The 21,711-nt window shown below is 34.5% G+C and overlaps 2 pseudogenes; one reads left to right on the plus strand and one right to left on the minus strand.

Annotated features, from left to right (window-relative positions):
- Positions 2,753-14,923, minus strand: LOC109235798 (annotated as a pseudogene).
- On the plus strand, positions 18,985-20,797 carry LOC109235140 (annotated as a pseudogene).

The raw sequence follows: 21,711 nt of genomic DNA on the forward strand, positions 1-21,711 counted from the left end.
TCTTAACGGAAATCTAGGACTAGCTTTTTAATACTTGTATTAGTTTGTTGAATAGTTTTCTTTTCAAGAAAAATAATGGCTATATTCCACCCAAAGGCTGCTTCGACTACCTCTTTATTACTTGTACTAGTATACGTACCCGCGCGATGCGCGAATTGTTTCAAAGAAAAAAATGATATAGTAAAAATATGTCTTTAAAATGGATTAGACCACCTAAAGAAGCAAAAATTTGTCTGAACTTATAATTAGAAAAAAACAAAGAACAGTTATACATATATGTGTAATCCACACTAATTAAGAAATCACCTTTTGTTGTGGCTTATTTTGGATAAGAAGTATATGAGAATATGAGCAAGTTAGTCGCGTTTGTTGAAGATACAAACGACGACTCACATGGATAATTAAGATCTTGGAAACACCCAATCCTTGTTAGCATAATTTATATAACAGTTTTAAGTGTTAGATAAAATGCATACATTAAAAATATTAATTCTCATCAAGATTTTATGTCACTTACAAACATACCATTGATGTTGTTGCAATAAAAAATACCTTCATGAGAAGCTACATGTTCCTTTACAGCTGAGGCAAAGTTCTCTGTTCCATACTTAAGGTTATTTTTTATGACCTGTAGAAATAAATGTATGTACAGACTATTAGATGAAATAATAAGCACAACATTTGGTACTCTTAGTGTAACAAAAGAATGTGAAATGTTAGAAGATTTACGAAAAATACGTTGTCTTTATTGTTGCATGTGAATCAACCCTCAACCACACATACATAGTTGTATAAAAAGATGGCAACATTTATTACATCCATTCTAACTACTATTGCTGTTGAAAGTCCACCATTAAGGAAAATTATCTAAATTAAAAACATCTCCATTGAATTTATACAACAAAGATATTTTTTTAGCTGGAACTTTTAAAAAAAAAAATACATTTATCACCTAACGATAACAGTCTTAATTAGATCGTATTGTTTTATAACTTGACCACTCTCTGCTTGTTTGAGGCAAGATAAATGCGGAGACCTAATTTTTTTGACCGGTCTAGTAAACGACAACCGCAACTATCAGACTCAACATATCAGATGGCTTTTTTAGACAGAAGATCTGGATCCAGTCTCCGTTAAAATTTGTATTTTTCTTTATAAAATAAAGATTTCATTAAAGGGCATCCCTGGCACTTAAATTAAGTTAGAGCCCACAAAATACAAAAATTGAATTATATCATTTACATCACAAAAATTGTTCCAACCAAACAAATTTGATGTCTCCGTTAAAATTTGTAGGTCGAGTCTTGAGATGTAGCTGGAGGCTAAAAGTGGACAAACCGCATAAAAAAACCTCAATGGGGAGTTAAAATTTTGACTTTATTTGTATTTAATTACAACAGTCTCCAGGGGGAATCCATTCTCCAATTTTTTTAAGTAGAATACTGAATTACAGATCGGCTGCATTAAGATTTATCTCAATTGGACTACTGTAGCTCTAACCCATGAACTTTCAAAACATTTGACAAACTAAACCACTGGTGAAAAGTCTAAAGAGCAGATCAATTTTAAATAAAAATGCCTTGCAAACAAGTAATCCCAAGAAATGCTTCCCTTCAAGTAATCCCAGAAGAGTAATGTGCCAAAACGGGAAAAAAGAATACCTAGTTGTACAGAATACCTAGTTGTACATTTTCCAAACTACTACTATATCCATATCCTTTCTGCCCCATACACTTATTCAATCATACAAATATATATATATAAGAATCTAATAAATAAATGCAGACACCAACCTAGCGTGAAAGCTGAAAACTGAGTAGGCGTGGTATATGCGATTTCGCAATTTCAAGCTTAATTCTACCACGGATCTCCGAATAACACTCAGAACACACTCCTAAGTCCCAAATCGCCTAACGAAGCTATTTGAATCACCTAAGTCCCATAATATATATTACTAACTACTCAGAGATATGTAACCATCTACTTTTGTTTACATAGATTCTCTATGAAAGTCAAAAATGGTGATGGCCTAGATAATGGAGAAGAGACCATAGAGATAACTGTTTATGAGTACTTCACTAAAAAATGTAACATAGAAATTGCATATTTTCTTAGTCAGGGGCTCACGACCACTGTCAGCTCTCTTCTAAACGTGCTTCTACCTCCCTCCTTTTATATGTGCATTCGCCAGGAAATATGTTAGTCCAACAAATGAATCTATTTAAGACACGCAACACATACAAACAGAAATATAATATGCACTTTGTCCACCTCCATTTTTCAGCAGAAACATTCCATTCCAAGAATTAAAAATTTCAGCAGAAGCACTCCGTTCTATGGTTTCAGACCTTTAGCAAGCAGAAAGAATTCTATATAAAAAATGCACGGAAATGTGTTCTACTCCAACGTCTACTGTCGAAGTGATTTTCAATTGTAACAGCACTCCATCAATTACTATTCTCAAGTTAGCACTTCATTACCTGTTGAAGGCGATCCATTGTTCTGAGTCGCCTGGAAAATTCATATTCGTGCAAATCCACAATTTAAATGAAGTGATTAACTGCAAATATAGATGTAAAATTTAATAAATAAAAGTACTTCCCTGTGATTAAAAAACAATTAAGTTATAACAGGATATATCAAAGTAAATTAAATTTAGAAGAATGTTTACCTCATCCAATTCTTTGTTTGTCTGTAGTATGACCAACTATATACTGAGTATGTACATTGACGGGCTGCTCAGTCATACTTATTAAAAACTTCTATTCTCTAAATTTTGGAAAACTTCCTTATACACTACGTTTGTAGCTTCATTTGTTATTTTCCCATCTCCATCATAACATATGATCTTCAACCCTTTTCTGCTTGTTACTCTTGAAAGTGCCACGTATAGTTGTCCATGAGTAAACACAGGCTTCTTGAAAAATAATCCCACATTAGATAATGACGGACCTTGGCTTTTATTGATGGTCATGGCAAACGATACAATGACTGGAAATTGCCTTCTTTGGAACTTAAAAGGAATTCTTGCATCAGATGGAGTAAGTGTCATTCTTGGTATAAAAACTTTGTCTCCAGCCATTTTTCCTGATAATACTTTGGCTTCAAGTACCCGATTTCCAAGCCTTGTGATGATCATTGCACAATCCTGATGATTGATCTATATTTCTTAACAACATCACAAGAACACCTACCTTCAAACTGATAGAGTGATTTGGAATACCTGAACATTTAATACTATTTAGGAATTCAGGTGTATGTACATGTTCCAAAGATGTAAATGCATGATCAGACATGCAAATTGTATCAGAACTTAAATATGACTTATCCCGACTATTGTCGAGAGAAACCATGTAATCATTCACCGATTCCACCATCTGAAGAGTTGGCGCAAGAACTTGTGACGACCCAAGACTTGTTTCCTCATTCGTTCCGTGCTTCCGAAGCCTTGAAAACCTTATTTTTACTTGTCTCGATTTGCGTGCGCAGTCCGGGCGCATAGCCGGAAAGCTTTTATGTTGAAATATGTGAATTCTGTGAAACATTTGAAGAATTTTGACATTAATATGATTACAGTTGACTTTGGTCAATATTTTTGGTAAACGGACCCGGACCCGAGATTGGACGGTCCCGGAAGGTCCGTAGAAAAATATGGGACTCGAGCATGTGCCCGGAGTCGAATTCCAAGGTCTAGAGCCCGAGGAAAGAATTTTTCTGTGAAATTGTTTTTCTAAATTTAATAAGGAAAATGGAAATGAAAATTTATTAAAAGATTGTGGTATTGGGCTCGTATTTTTGGTTCCGACGCCTGGTACAAGTCTTATATATTGTTTAAGCGCTTTCTGTGAAGTTTGGTCGAAATCGGACGTCGTTGGACGTGTTTCGGACCTAATTATCCAAAGTTGGAAGTTTATGAAGTTTGAAATAGAAATGATGATTTTGAGGCTTGATTCAATGATTTGATGTTATTTTTGCAATTTGATCGCTCGAGTAAGTTCGTAGGATGTTATTGAGTTAGTGTGTGTGATTGGTTAGGAGCCCCGAGGGCTCGGGAGTGCTTTCGGAGGTGTTTCGGGATGTTTTGACTTAGGAAAAACATAGCAGAAAATTCTGCAATTTTTGCTCAGTGATTTCCTCTTACGCGATCGCAATCTTCAGCCCGCGATCGCGTTCCTTTGGCTCTTTACTCTTTCGCGTTCGCGTACTTGATCACGCGATCGCACTGCCTTAGCATTTCCTTCAATGCATTCGCACCAGTAGGTTTGCGTTCGCATTGACCAAGTTTTGGACCCCCCAGTATTCCCCTACACGATCGCATTACAACCCACGCGATCGCGTTGACCATTCTGTGTAACCCTTCGCGATCGCATCCCTATATCCGCGATCGCGTAGGGCAAATCCGCCCAGTTATTTTAAAGCCTAAAAAAAAACAGAACCAGTACACTCGGGAATTCTTCACCTTTCTCACGAGCCCTCTTCTCTCCCAAGCTTTAGGAAGCCATTAAAGCCCCCAATCTTCAAGACCACTTGAGTAAGTAATTTCCCACTTATTTCCTTCACTTTTCCTTCATTAATTAGCAAGTTTCTAAGCCTAAATCATGAAATCAAAGTAGAAATTAAGGGTTATGGGTAGAGTTAGGGTTTTGAGAATTTTGGGTGATTCAACCTCAATTTGGGGTCGAATCTTAAAACAAATTATGTATTTGGACTCGTGGGGTTATGGGTGATCGGGTTTTGGTCCGAGCCTCGAGTTTGGACCATGTGGGCCCGGTGTCTAATTTTGGTATTTTTGGAAGAATGCTAGAAAATTCATATCTAGGCTATGGGATGTTGCCATCGAGTCTTTATTGATATTATTGAATTAATCATGCCTAGATATCACTGTTTCGGAGTCGGATTGTAGAGGAAAGGCGGTCTTTGAAGGTTGATTGCTATTCTTGGGACCGAGGTAAGTGTTTGGTTTAACCCTAGCTTGAGGGAATAGGAGTTGAGTCTTGTTGCTAATTGCTATGTGATCGAGTACAATGTATAGGCATGGTGACGAGTATCTATACATTAGTGTCTAGCATGACCGTGAGTCTTTATAATGTGATTATCGTGACTTGGTTGTGAACTCCGTGTTTATTGGAGGATTTCCATTTGGTGTGAATAACATGTGAACGGTAATATGATCACTTGATTCCTGGGAGCATTGGCTCGAATTGTGATATGAATATTGAAAGTATACGAAATGACTTGATTCTTTGGAGCGTTGGCTCAAAATAGTAAAGTGAATTAAAATATAAGAAAAGTAAGAAACAAAAAGCGTTGTTGATTATTCCCTTGTCGGGACGTTTGGTTGAACTTGTTGGGTTCTTTCCCTTGCCGGAATGTTTGTCAAATATTTGCTTATTTTATGCCTTTAATGGTGACTGTTGTTTGGGGAGTCAGACTGTTAAATGATATTGAGGATCGGGTTGCGCGCCGCAACAATGATATTGAGGGTCGGGTTGCACGCCGCAACAATAATATGTGAGGATCGGGTTGCGCGCCGCAACAATGATACATGATAAATGAAATGGGTTGGGTTGCACGCCGCAACAATGATATTGTGGAGCGGGTTGCACGCCGCAACAATGGAAATTAAGGGTCGGGTTGCACGCTGCAACAGTTATTGATACAAATGTGCTTATTGTTGGTATTAGATTCTTGCTCGCTGTAAATTCTAAGTTGCTTTAGTTTGTTACTCTGGATTATTGTTATTGTTGTAACTCCCCATAGCATGTTTCCCCTCCCATGTTGGTGATTGCTTTATATATTCGATTTTCGCTGTATACTTATAACTGCACAGGTTTATGTGGTGTCCAGTCTAGCCTCGTCACTACTTCGCCGGGGTTAGGCTAGACACTTACCAGCACATGGGATCGTTGTTCTCATGCTACACTTCTGTGCATTTTTGCACAGGTCCAGGTTTTGAGGAGCAGCAGCAGCAGCAGTAGTACGGGAGCAGGCTTTCATTATCACGAGACTGAGGTAGCCTTGCAGGCGTCCGCAGGCCCGGCGTCTCTTCTTTATGTTCTCCTTTTTGACTGTTGCCTCATTGTTTTCGAGACAGACAACTGTTATATTTCTTTCAGACCTTTGTATATAGTTTATTCTTAGTGGTTCGTGAGTAATGTGACACCAAATCTTGGGTACAGGCTATTGTTGACTATTCCGCGTTTTGATTCAGACTTATAAATTAGACTTCCGCTATTATTATTAAATTCCATATTTCTCATTGATGCTAAAGATTGTTAACATATTTATTTATTAATGAAAGGTAAATAAGTTGGCTTGCCTAGCTACCACGAGTAGGCGCCATCACGATCCGGATGGTAGGAAATCCGGGTCGTGACAGAACTGCTCTTTCTTGAAGGTATTTTATATCTGTGAAATGTCTCAAGAAATCAGAATATGTACTTTCTACAATTTCATATATTGGATCATCACAATTATGTATGAGAAAATCATTGGGTATTTATACTTTGGCAATGCCATCTATGGAACATCCAATATTTCCATCACCTATTGCCAAAATCCAATCAGAAAACTGTTTTAAATCATCCAAATCAACACCAGATGCATTTTCTTGCAATCTAATATTTGTTGTTAGCTTTAAAACCTGACAGTGGGGCCACAAATATGAAGAATTTAGAGTTGCTTCAATAATCTCTTGCCTAGTGCCTTTTGTAATTACAGGCAAGATTTGTCTGAAGTCACCTCCAAGAACAATTGTTTTACCTCCAAATGGTCTATCTAAATTTGATGGATCTTTAAATCTTAGAATATCTCTAAGAGTTTGATCAAGAGCTTCAAAGCAGTATTTATGCATCATTGGCGCCTCATCCCAAATGATCAATTTTGCCTTCACAATCAACTTTGCCAAAGGACTACCTTGTTTTATATTGCATGTTGAATCTTCAGTTGGATTTAGAGGGATCGCAAATCTTGAATGAGCAGTTTGACCCCCTGGTAACAAAAGAGAAGCAATACCACTTGAAGCAACATTTATCACTATATCGCCTTTAGATCGTATGCCAGAAGACAATGTTTTTCAGATAAAAGTTTTGCCAGTTCCTCCATGACCATATAAAAAGAATAATCCTCCTTTTTCTTCATTCACTGCAGATATGATTTTTTCATAAACGGACTTCTGCTCGAATGTTAATTTCATTAATAACTGTTGATGTTCTTCTGTTAGAGAACGCCTATTAAAGCGCAATTCCTCATTAATTAGTCTGTTGGCACCATCACATTCTTCCTCATTGTAATATGGCCTTGGCATTGTGGGAAAATCGTTAAAGCTTTTACCACAACCTTTTAAAATCCTGTCCAGCTTTTTCAAGCAACGGTTTTTCATTTCATCATCGGTTAGCTCTGCCTCTGCATGACATAAAAACGTGACAGATCAAAACAAAATATATACTAATACGTAAAACTCATCCATGTAGTTTCATGTATATGTAGTTCGTTAGTATGCCCATACAGTTTGTTAGTATGCCCATAAAGATTATTGGTATTTTTTTTAGAATAAAGTATGTATCTGTTGTACTATTTTTAGTTCTTTTAACTCATGTATTAAAATAAGTAAAAAGAGAAAGCTGTAGTTTGTGATGTCGTTTAGAACATATAATAACAAAAGTAGCAAGAAATGATCGATATTATAAATTGATCAAATTGACTTTATCAAAAGTTAAAAATAGAGAGTTGTCTTATCCATCAGACTGCCAAATTCACATGACTACCAAATTAACAAAGTGGAATATTATAGAAGTTAACATGTATCAACATTTATTCCTAGTTTAATCGATATAGCATATAAAATTTATTCTTATATAAAAATTTTATCTTTTAATACCTGGGTTACTCAATAATGTCCTTTCTTCACGGAGAATATCTTCTGACAATAACTGCCACGATGATTGCCAAACAATTTATGGTCATGACACTGAATTTGATAACAACAACATGACAAACAATTGTCTTAGATAAGATGGCATTCCCCAAGTACTTGCTTCCTTTATAGCATCGACATACTCTTTGTCGTCATCCAACAACCCAAGTGCATAACATGCATCTCTAAGAGTAAGATAGTTCTGATTGTTAATTCTTCTAAGTTCTTCATACGAAGTTGGATCTTTGATTACATTCAACAACAATCTGAGATAATATATCTCTCCACACCCTGGAGTAACAAAGAAAATCCTCCCAATAGAAAATGCAGATTTTATCCTCTTTTTTCATTTTTTTAATTTTTGGTTCCAGCAAAATTTAAGAGGAAATTCTGCGTAAGTCAAATCTCTTGCTTCCAAATAGATTTTGTTTGCCTCAAACCATCCTAAAAACATTGATTCCTTTACAGCTGGTCTATTGGCAACACTATCAATTGGATTATCATCAGAGAAAATGACACTTTGTTCATTTGGAAGATGGAATGATAATCTTTCTACTGACGGTTCTCTATGGTGAATTGGAAATTTAAATATTCTCCAAGCAGCTTCACATGGGGATATGTAGCGACAATTATAATACATGTTGATGAACCATTGTCATGAGTACTTTTAGAAAAAGCAGCAGTTGCACGATCATGACCTTTATTGACATATTTAAATAAGTATTTGATGGACCTTGTTTGGTTGCACCACTCCACATTGATATGAGCGCCATATTTTAATAATAAGAAGCGATTGTGTGGCACCACATACCTGTTATCCAAATCAATACCATTTTTCATAATTGTTCTACCATTAACCCTTCTTCTATAAACAGGATACCCTTCTTCATCAATAGTTGTTATGTCAACAAACTTTTTACGAAAGTACTTTGTACATCTACCATTCTGCATGCAAGGAGAAGATTTCCTAGCAGAACCACATGGACCATGCATCATTAAACTTTTCACAGCATTGTAATAATTAGGATCATCCACTTCATCAGGTATTTCTGCCGAAATTATTCGATCAATATCTGACGCAGATGGAAATTTATCATGCTCATGAAGAAAAAGTAAAATATGAGCATGAGGCAGCCCTCGTTTTTGGAACTCAATGGTATAAATCACTGCATCGAAGAGTATGCAAGTTTATTAGAAATAACAATTGTTTGAATAGTAGGAAAAAATTATATAAAATCACCATATTTATTTAAATTAAATGCAAAATATTGTATACCTGCTTTTACTTGTCCAAAAACTTTATTATCTCTCAAATCCTTTATTAAGCGGTCCAATTTAATTTTGAACACCCTACTTAAAATGTCTGGACGATCATCCGGATTCAAGCCCCTGCTATCTACAAATCTAGTAATCTCTGGCCACTTAGGATTGCAAGTAAATGTGATAAAAAGATCAGGGTACCCAGCCCATTTGCATATTGCCATAGCATCTTGATAATTCTGAACCATATATCGTGCACCCCCTGTAAAGCTTGAAGGTAGAATTATCCTTTTACATTGGGATGAAGGATCGATGTCACCATGTAATATAGCATCTGCTAGGACTTTATAAGAATCAACTCTTAATTGCTTTTGATGAGTCCTTATAAATTTCAACCGAGAAGATTCTATCATTGTATAACCATCAACTAAGAATTGCTGAAATAGTCTTCCTGAAGACACAATGGTGGGAACTTCTTCTTTTCTTTCCTGAATTCTATAAGCGAAAAATTCTCGCATGCTAACACATTGCCTTCCTCTCGATGATTCATCACCTTGACTTAAAGGAATGTCCTCTCTGTACCCATCTTCACCGTAAGGAAAAAGCAAAGGATATTGTAGACCTAAATATGCAGCATTTAGTTCATTTATCCTTTGTAGCTGTCCAGATTGTGTTTCTATAATGATATCACGATCACTTCCTGAAACTTCAAAATCACCAACAACCAAAGCAGCTACTTCTGGTATTGTTGGTAAGTTGTATCTTCTACCATCAGTACCTCTTTTCCCTATTAATCTGAGCTTAACATTGGAGTCTATATTCTCCTGGAATCGATCTCTGACCATCCTAAATGTCTTTGCCAAAACATTAATGTCATCAAGCATTTGTTTCATATCAGAAACAATTTCTGCATGAAGTTTATTAATATCTTGGCCACGACTGAAACAAATATATAATATTAATAAAGGTTTTAACATTTATTGTTATTTTCATATTATCATATAATAAAAATAAATAAGACTAACCTGATAGCTTTGATTCTATTTGTAACTTCATTCTCTGTATCATATATATATATAACTGTGCGAATTTTGGAGTAGATCCTTCAGGAGGTAGTAAGCTCCCAATTTAATGGTAGTTTTGACCACATAATCTGAACGTTCTTGGCCCTTTTTCCTGGTTGATAGAGACCATCAACCTTACCCCCCATTGACGTAAATGAGAAGATAGAGTTATACCTTCTATTATATTCTCGAAAATGTCTACTTTTAGGACCTATATTAAAACCATTTCAAAAAGATAAATGTGAATATAAGCCCATTTGGACATGTTGATATCAAAAGTTCTAATTCCTCTAACCTGATCCAAATAAAAGTTGTTCCAAAACTTCAGGAGGCTTCTTAAGATCTGGAAGCCTTATTTTTCCACGATCACAACACATTGTGAAAATAGGTTTTTTTGAGTTGTAATGATTGCAGATTCTTTCTTCATACCAAAAAAGAGCCCCGCACTTTTCGCATTCATATGTAGCATCTCCTATATCCCAGTAATCTGTATGTGCAATAATATATAAAGTCAAAAACAGAAAATTATTGATTTGTTTTATCGAATTATTTTTTGTGAATAAGGAGTTTCTCATAAGTACCTTCAGTGTAAATTTCGCCACATTCAACATCCACCTCTACGAAAAGTAGTAGTTAAATCAATTAATAGGGATGGTATGTAGATATATACATCTATATTTGTCAATATAGATTGTTTTTTAATAACAACAAAAAAGTGCAAAGGTATGATTGTCATACCTGGATACTCTTCATCATCTTCATATCCTATATTACTTTGCAACTGCCCTGTTATTTGTAAAATTTGTGAGTGTATAATGATCTAAGACAATTACTACTACTACTACTACTACTACTACTACTTCTACTCCGCCAATCAGAGGCTTTTGTAGAGAAGCTTTCGCCTCATTGCACACTCTACTTAAGTATATAGCCACATGTAGTATAATGTCATCATTTAAAGGTGAATCAATATCTCATAGAAACATACCTTGTATGGCTATGTTGTTTATTTCAGCCTCGATTTCTAGTAAGAGAGTTACAATAATTAATTTTCATTAATGTTAACATTATAATTTATATTTAAATAATAACAATGAGAATTTCAAATGCTTACCTTCTATTATTGGAGTTTCATTTAAATCTGGCAGAGAAGTATGCATTTGCATATCTACAAAATAGTAAGATTGTTAGTATTAATTGAAAGGTTAATATGACAATCAAACTTTTAATACCTTCTTCGGTTGGAGTGTCATTTAAATCGGGCAAAACATTGTCATCGTACACACCTGTGATAAGAATGTGTAATTTTAAAAGTGGATCAAATCGAACAAAATAAGTGAAAATAAAATGTATATAATGAAGGTCTTAAATAAGAACAAAATTGAGGAACTAACTTTGAAGTATAGGAATTATCACTCACCATTTGTTATATGCTCAAGATGATATATTCTCATGTATACAAAGAACTAACAGAGTATAAATTATCTAATGTTTTCCCTTTTTAGTTGTTCTTGTTGAACCTGTAACTCTAGGCCTTTTTTCCACGGGATGACATGTTTCTCATCCTTCAGAGCAAACTATTTGTATGTACTCTCACATAAAAACAGAATGAACTACATAAATTGGAGGCACCAATGAGTTTTATGAGTCTGGAAAATCTATAATGTCATACAAACAATAGATGCTAATAGTTATAGGAATTGTGTTTAAATATGGGAGAAGATGATATATTTTCATGTCTACCCAATGAGTTACATATGCATCATGAATTGTACAACTATTAATCAACTTAACCAAACATTGTAAGTAGAATAAATTATGGTAAAGTAAGTTACAATAACACAAGTATAAATACATTAAATCAGTGATATTGTGACTCACCATTTGTTATATCAGACAAAGGAGGAACTCTTTTTTCACTCTCGACGGAATAGTTTCTGTTTCTGGAAGGTTCAGCTTTATCTGTAGAAGAGATTTGTATGTTATTTTAAGTAAGAATTTAGAAGTAACAATACATAAAAAGGAAAAAAAATGATTGACTCATTTTGTTGTGAATTGTGTTTGTCCCAAAGAAAATGAAAATGTGTTTTTCATCTGTAATAAGCACCCAAAAAAATGAAGGCAACAATTTACTTAATTATTGTAACAAATAATATAAAGTGATATAACTACAAAGCTAGTTAACAGACGTATAAGCAAACACAAGAAGAAGTAAACAAAATTAATTTTAGTTATGTTGTCTAAACAATAAATAATAAGCATAATTGTAGAAAGAACTATTGTATGAATCAATTGTAATGTACTAAATTTCAGAGACATCAATTGAACTATTTGTTGACAAAAAAATTTGTTTAGTGCCAACAATTAAGGTCAATCCGCATTTGTCGAAACTCAGGGATGAAAAGGCTGCCTCTCTACCTTTCTTCATTTACATAATGATGTCATGTTCATTTAGCACGAAGCGGAAAAATTCTGGTCTAAGATAAAAGCGATTTAACCTTTGCCAATCTATATTTACTTAATTTAACTAATTAACCTCTTATATAAATAAATTTTAGATGCGTCGCCTACAGAGATTGAAAATTTATTTTCATGTCTAGATCATTATCTACATCCATGAACATCCTCTGCATTGATGATGAGACATTATCAAATTTATTCTTTTTAGTTATTGTTTAATGTTCAGAAGTAATACACCAAAACATAATAAGTAAATTATAAGTGTATATGATAAAGTCTTACATAAAGAATAGTCTGAAATACTAACCTTGCAATATAGGAATTGTGTTTAAATCAGGGAGAAGATGATGTATTCTCATATCTACACAATGAGTTACATATGCATTATTACTTGTGTTACGATGCGGATTTCCCACCATCGGAAGTCGTGATGGCGCCTACTATCGGAGCTAGGCAAGCCAAACATTTAAAACATTTTTTACTGATTTCATTCAAACAATAAAATAAACGNTGAATCACCTAAGTCCCACAATATATATTACTAACTACTCAGAGATATGTAACCATCTACTTTTGTTTACATAGATTCTCTATGAAAGTCAAAAATGGTGATGGCCTAGATAATGGAGAAGAGACCATAGAGATAACTGTTTATGAGTACTTCACTAAACAATGTAACATAGAAATTGCATATTTTCTTAGTCAGGGGCTCACGACCACTGTCAGCTCTCTTCTAAACGTGCTTCTACCTCCCTCCTTTTATAAGTGCATTCGCCAGGAAATATGTTAGTCCAACAAATGAATCTTTTTAAGACACGCAACACACACAAACAGAAATATAATATGCACTTTGTCCACCTCCATTTTTCAGCAGAAACATTCCATTCCAAGAATTAAAAATTTCAGCAGAAGCACTCCGTTCTATGGTTTCAGACCTTTAGCAAGCAGAAAGAATTCTGTATAAAAAATGCAAGGAAATGTGTTCTACTCCAACGTCTACTGTCGAAGTGATTTTCAATTGTAACAGCACTCCATCAATTACTATTCTCAGGTTAGCACTTCATTACCTGTTGAAGGCGATCCATTGTTCTGAGTGGCCTGGAAAATTCATATTCGTGCAAATCCACGATTTAACTGAAGTGATTAACTGCAAATATAGATGTAAAATTTAATAAATAAAAGTACTTCCCTGTGATTAAAAAACAATTAAGTTATAACAGGATATATCAAAGTAAATTAAATTTAGAAGAATGTTTACCTCATCCAATTTTTTGTTTGTCCATAGTATGACCAACTATATACTGAGTATGTACATTGACGGGCTGCTCATTCATACTTATTAAAAACTTCTATTCTCTAACTTCCTTATACACTACATTTGTAGCTTCATTTGTTATTTTCCCATCTCCATCATAACATATGATCTTCAACCCTTTTCTGCTTGTTACTCTTGAAAGTGCCACGTATAGTTGTCCATGAGTAAACACAGGCTTCTTCAAAAATAATCCCACATTAGATAATGACTGACCTTGGCTTTTATTGATGGTCATGGCAAACGATACAATGACTGAAAATTGCCTTCTTTGGAACTTAAAAGGAATTCTTGCATCAGATGGAGTAAGTGTCATTCTTGGTATAAAAACTTTGTCTCCAGCCATTTTTCCTGATAATACTTTGGCTTCAAGTACCCGATTTCCAACCTTGTGATGATCAATCTTGTACCATTGCACAATCCTGATGATTGATCTATATTTCTTAACAACATCACAGGAACACCTACCTTCAAAGTGATAGAGTGATTTGGAATACCTGAACATTTAATACTATTTAGGAATTCAGGTGTATGTACATGTTCCAAAGATGTAAATGCATGATCAGACATGCAAATTATATCAGAACTTAAATATGACTTATCCCGACTATTGTTGAGAGAAACCATGTAATCATTCACCGATTCCACCATCTGAAGAGTTGGCGCAAGAATTGCTCTTTCTTAAAGGTATTTTATATCTATGAAATGTCTCAAGAAATCAGAATATGTACTTTTTACAATTCCAGATATTGGATCATCACAATTATGTATGAGAAGATCATTGGGTATTTCTACTTTGGCAATGCCATCCATGGAACATCCAATATTTCCATTACCTATTGCCAAAATCCAATCAGAAAACTGTTTTAAATCATCCAAATCAGCACCAGATGTATTTTCTTGTAATCTCATATTTGTTGTTAGCTTTAAAACCTGACAGTAGGGCCACAAATATGAAGAATTTAGAGTTGCTTCAATAATCTCTTGCCTAGTGCCTTTTGTAATTACAGGCAAGATTTGTCTGAAGTCACCTCCAAGAACAATTGTTTTACTTCCAAATGGTCTATCTAAATTTTATGGATCTTTAAATCTTAGAATATCTCTAAGAGTTTGATCAAGAGCTTCAAAGCAGTATTTATGCATCATTGGCGCCTCATCGCAAATGATCAATTTTGCCTTCACAATCAACTTTGCCAAAGGACTACCTTGTTTTATATTGCATGTTGAATCTTCAGTTGGATTTAGAAGGATCGCAAATCTTGAATGAATAGTTCGACCCCCTGGTAACAAAAGAGAAGCAATACCATTTGAAGCAACATTTATCACTATATCGCCTTTAGATCGTATGCCAGAAGACAATGTTTTCCAGATAAAAGTTTTGCCAGTTCCTCCATGACCATATAAAAAGAATAACCCTCCTTTATCTTCATTCACTGCAGATATGATTTTATCATAAACGGACTTCTGCTCGAATGTTAATTTCATTAATAACTGTTGATGTTCTTCTGTTAGAGAATGCCTATTAAAGCGCAATTCCTCATTAATTAGTCTGTTGGCACCATCACATTCTTCCTCATTGTAATATGGCCTTGGCATTGTGGGAAAATCGTTAAAGCTTTTACCACAACCTTTTAAAATCCTGTCCAGCTTTTTCAAGCAACGGTTTTTCATTTCATCATCAGTTAGCTCTGCCTCTGCATGACATAAAAACGTTACAGATCAAAACAAAATATATACTAATACGTAAAACTCATCCATGTAGTTTCATGTATATGTAGTTTGTTAGTATGCCCATACAGTTTGTTAGTATGCCCATAAAGATTATTGGTATTTTTTTTTAGAATAAAGTATGTATCTGTTGTACTATTTTTAGTTCTTTTAACTCATGTATTAAAATAAGTAAAAAGAGAAAGCTGTAATTTGTGATGTCGTTTAGAACATATAATAACAAAAGTAGCAAGAAAAGATCGATATTATAAATTGATCAAATTGACTTTATCAAAAGTTAAAAATAGAGAGTTGTCTTATCCATCAGACTGCCAAATTCACATGACTACCAAATTAACAAAGTGGAATATTATAGAAGTTAACATGTATCAACATTTATTCCTAGTTTAATCGATATAGCATATAAAATTTATTCTTATATAAAAAAGTTATCTTTTAATACCTGGGTTACTCAATAATGTCCTTTCTTCATGGAGAATATCTTCTGACAATAACTGCCACGATGATTGCCAAACAATTTCTGGTCGTGACATTGAATTTGATAACAACAACATGACAAACAATTTTCTTAGATAAGATGGCATTCCCCATATATATATATATATAACTGTTGCAGCGTGCAACCCGATCCAATATAATATATATATTGCGGTGTGCAACCCGATCCAATATAATGTATATGTTGCGGCGTCCAACTCGATCCAATATAACATATATGTTGCGGCGTGCAACCCGATCCATATATGTATACATAAATAAAAATGTTGCGGCGCGCAACCCATTCCAAATACTACAGCTCACAGTAATCATGATAAAATCTAGGTAAGGATTAAACATAAAATANTTACTACACCCAATTTCCCAATTGTCCCAATTTTCTGATCTTTCCATAGAAGTATATATAATTTGTAAAAGTAGAAAACTGAATTGAGGAAACTATAAAATCAAGGATTCGTGGATGAGGAGTTGAAGTGGTGGTGAGAGATCGTGGGAGTATTGCCGAATTTGATGGATTGCTATTTCTAGGGCAAATAGTCGAATGAAGAACGTGGGGGGGAGGTGAACTCTGAAGCGCCCAATTTTCCTGAGGGTAACTTGTTTTCTCTTTCTTATATAAAATTGTTTTTAAAAACAGTACAAACTACCTATTTAATTATTTTTAAATTGAAAATTTAAAAAAAAAAACTAATTTGCTCCTACTGAATCTTTAAAAAATAATATTCCTATTTAACTGTTTTCAAATTTTAAATTCTGAAGTAGAAACGAATTTTACCTAATTTTAACAACTTTGTCCTAAAATAGCCACATGACATTTTATATGCTCAACACTTGGCAATTTTTTAGGCAGACTTTTTTCCTTTTAAGTAAATATAGATATAGATGATTTATCATACATTTATCGAATGCAAATTTTGTAACTGTGTAATATTTTATAAAAAATAAAATCCATGTTTTTATTTTATTGGATGGGACAACCTTCCTAGAACCCTTCTAATGTATTTCACTAATGCAGTATTGTCGCAAGAAATCTATTTATCCCCAATGTGAGATTTTTCGGCGCGAATTCGGATTTAGTCGAGCCCCAATATGAATACCGGATATCGGATGGAAATAAAAAATCTATTTACATTCTGTTGTTTGCAATTCACCAGAGTTTAAGAATACAACAATTAATTAATAGCGACATGAGATATGGTCTGAGATAATTTCCCCAAAGATGGAGCCCCTCTTTCTTAACACTTCAGATTACGATCTTATGGCGCAAACATTAATTGGAGCTGCATTTGCTAGATAGTTTAATATGGAAAATTGGATGAGACATATAAATTTGCGACTTATAAATCCATTTAATGACACTTATAACTCACATGTAGAGGTGATAAAATGGTCAAAAAAATGGGTTGGATAATGAACCATTTAAAAACGGGTCGAATATGGATAAAGAACCATATTATCCACCTAGAAAATGGTTAACTAATGGATAACTAATGTGTTTAACTTTTACATTTGTAAAGCCTCAAATTGAAGTTCCTCAAGTTTGGAAGACTAAAAATTCTTTAAGAAGTCATGGATAATATGGATATCCATATTATCCGCCCGATAAATCCGGTTTTATCCGTCTCAAATATATACGGGTCGGGTCGAATAATTTATCCGTTTTTTAAATTATCCGTTTGACCCGCTTATATCCAACCCGTCCATTTGTCACCACTTATAAATGATAATGAATGGTATAAACTGCATTAGCTGAACGGGACTTATTAAAGCGTTAAGCGTTGTAAGAACGTATTTGCTGAATGCGTTTGCTGAATTCGATTTATAAAATGCATTTGCCGAATGCGTTTACAAATCGCGTTAGCCTTGCTTGACTGCGACTCTAAGTAAATGGCAAAAGGTCCTAAATAGTCCTTCAAGTTTCAGCATTGGATCAAAATCATCATTTATGTTTAACATAGAGAATTAATAGTCCACTAACTATTCAAAACAGGTGCACATGCCGTCCTAATGCGATTTATATGTCACTGATTTAATCAACTATAATTTGTTTAACACTAGTTTTATCTGAATCAATGAAAAAGTGAGTAAGTGAAGAATAAAGACAAACCTAATAGCCAACTATGGTTCTTATTTTTTTTTATGTAGTTTTTTTGTTATGCTTATCGATTTATATTGGACAAGGTCTAATTTTCTCAACATTTACAATTATTTTTAGGAACAAAGCTTGATTTACACCTCAATTATGTCAGTTCAACAATCTTAACAAATACAGATTTTTATGACTTAAAATTTCAAAAAAAAAAAGAAGGGATATTATCAGTTTTAGCCAGCGTCAGAAACTATTTATATCTGTTAGCCGAAGAAGTGTATAAAATTTGTATAATTATTGTATATAATATACAGGATGTGTATATATATATATATATATATATATATATATATATACACAAAAACATATAAAGTTTATACATTTTTTCTGCTATTATTTTTACAGCGAATATACAGTGTTATTTTTCCAAAAAAAAAAAAATTAATTCGTTCAAATTTTTATCCGATGTTTATGTAGTATTAATATAATGTGTTTTGTCCCGTCTAAACAAGAGAAAATATTTTCTTGTTTAACCCAAAAGCACAATGGCTCGCTTGACTCAAGATTCAACGTTGGGATTCTCAACATGTGCACTGGTTGGCTATTTTATTTCCTGCAGCTGCAAGTTTTGCTACCATGTTTGGAACTCTCGGCCTTCACAACTTACGGTAAGATTTGCGTACACACTAAATTACTCAAATCTTACTTTGTGGGATTATACGGATTTTGTTGCTGTTGTATTCGGTTGGTATTTCAACCCTAGTTTTAAAAAATGTTACTTTAGCCCTTGAAATAGAGCTTTAGCGTAATTGGTAAAAGTAATGTCTAAATTACCGGTAAGTCACGAACAACCTCTTGCAGAGTAGTACAATATACTCTTGTAGTCCGGCGGCCGTTACTTTAGCCTACTTCATCACTCAATAATGGTGGATGCCTTCTAGTTTCATTTCCATCTACCACTAATGGAGTGCAGACTAGGACAATGTCTCCTCTTTTTGCTCCTCTTATTCACCATCTTCTGTTGCTTCCTCCACAGCTCATCAGCAGCAACTCTACACTCTTCATTTCCTAAAGAAGCTCTTCCCACCAAGTCTGGCTACCTCACTGTCAACTCGACCACCGGCTCCGCCATTTTCTACACTTATTATGAAGCTCAGAAGCCTATCACTCCTCTTTCCCAAACCCCAATTGTCATCTGGCTCCAAGGTGGTCCTGGCTGTTCTTCCATGCTCGGAAACTTTTACGAGCTTGGCCCTTGGCGTGTGTCCTCTTCTCTGAGGCATAACGTCGAACATATTTCACTCGATCCCAATCCAGGCTCATGGAATCGGATTTTTGGCCTCCTGTTTCTTGATAATCCTATAGGAACTGGATTTAGCATGGCTGCAACTCCAGAAGAAATCCCTAGGAATCAAAATGATGTTGCCAAACACCTTTTTATTGCCACAAGGAAATTTCTTAAGCTGGATCGGTCGTTCAAAACTCGGCCTATTTACTTCACTGGTGAGAGTTATGCTGTCAAATATGTACCGGCATTTGGATATTATACACTAACAAAGAATGCGCGTTTGCCTGAATCAAGCCGGGTGAATTTAGCTGGTATTGCCATAGGAAATGGACTGACTGATCCAGTAACTCAAGTGGGGACTCATGCTCTGAATGCTTATTATTCTGGTTTGATCAATGAAAAGGAAAAGACACAATTGGAGAAACTTCAAGATGTGGCTATTATACTAACCAAAAATGGTAATTGGAGAGAGGCGACGAAAGCTAGATCAAGGGTCTTGAGGACATTGGTGAACATGACAGGACTCGCGGATATACATGACTTTAGGAGGCTCAAACCATATGAAGATGAATTGGTGGTAAAACTTCTAAGCAATGTAGAGATTAAGAAGGCTATAAAAGCAAAAGAAACAATAGTTTTCGACGAGTGTAGTGAGTTAGTAGGCAATGTGTTGCATGATGATGTGATGAAGAGTGTGAAATACATGGTGGAATTCTTGGTTAAGAACACTAGGGTGTTATTGTACCAGGGACAATTTGATTTACAAGACGGGGTGGTGTCGACTGAGGCGTGGATGAAGAAGATGAAGTGGGAAGGAGTTGACGAGTTTTTGGAGGCGAAACGTAAGGTTTAGAGAGTGAATCAAGAGTTAGCTGGATATGTGCAGAAATGGGAAAATTTGAGCCATGTTGTGGTATCAAATGCTGGACATCTTGTAGCTACTGATCAGGCAGTAAATTTTCAGATAATGATTGAAGATTGGATATTGGAAAGGGAATCATTTGCCACTGATCACATTAAGCAAAAGCCAACTACTTTGAGGAATGTACTATGAGTTCTTTGTTGTATCTGCTATTCTATTGTATTTGCTCTTCTAACCAGAAGAAAATAATAAAAGAGAAAAAACAAGAAAAACAAAGCTAAGGTTTTTGCTTGGTTTAATTTAATAAGTACTATTTTTCATTCAAAATGAGTAATAGTTACTCATGACTTTAACAATGTTAATCCTGTTAAAAACATCTTTATCTGCCTTTTAACCAAAATCAATAGTTATGGTAAATTTCATATTTAACCATACCAAAACCATTTGGTAGCCAAGTTTTTGAACAACGTCGAGGTAAAAAAGGCGTTAGGAGTGAACGAAACTATTAGTTTCGAGGTGTGCAGTAAGGTGGTGGGGGAAGCATTACATGATGATTTGATGAAAAGTGTGAAGTATATGGTAGAGTTTCTCGTCAAGAATATCAAAGTTTTGTTGTATGAAGGGCAGTTAGATTTGAGAGTGGGGTTGGTATCAATTGAGGCATGGTTGAAGAGAATGAAGTGGGAGGGAATTGACAAGTTTTTGGAAGAAGATAGAAAAAATTGGAGAGTGAATTGTGAGCTAGCAGGGTATGTGCAGAAATGGGGCAGATTAAGCTATGTTGTGGTATTGGGTGCTGGGCATTTAGTTCCACTATTTTTCAATTACAACTTGTAAATCTGATTATTTTCGAATTGAGATTTTTTCATTCCTATACACTATTGAAAACTTATTACCCTAAATGTTCATGTTTAGTAAATTACCATACCTACACAAGTTTTGTTTACAAAATATATACATTTCACCTTAAAGACTCCCAATCCATTATTAGTGCCTTCAATTAAGAGATTTAGTTACACCATTTTCCTTTTTTTTTTTCTCCTCCTCTTTTCATATTTTTCCTCGTTCTTAAAATACAGTAATCTTCCTATATATATTGTTTCTGTTGAGTAATCTTCCTATATACATTGTAGATGTGTAATCAGATTTTGAGATGGTCATTTCTTATCATGTCCAATTTATTAATGGCAAAGCATAAATGATTCGAATGACAGAAATGAGTTTTCGCTGAAAAA

Source organism: Nicotiana attenuata, chromosome 12 (assembly GCF_001879085.1).
Source record: "Nicotiana attenuata strain UT chromosome 12, NIATTr2, whole genome shotgun sequence".
NCBI classification, from domain to species: Eukaryota; Viridiplantae; Streptophyta; class Magnoliopsida; order Solanales; family Solanaceae; genus Nicotiana; species Nicotiana attenuata.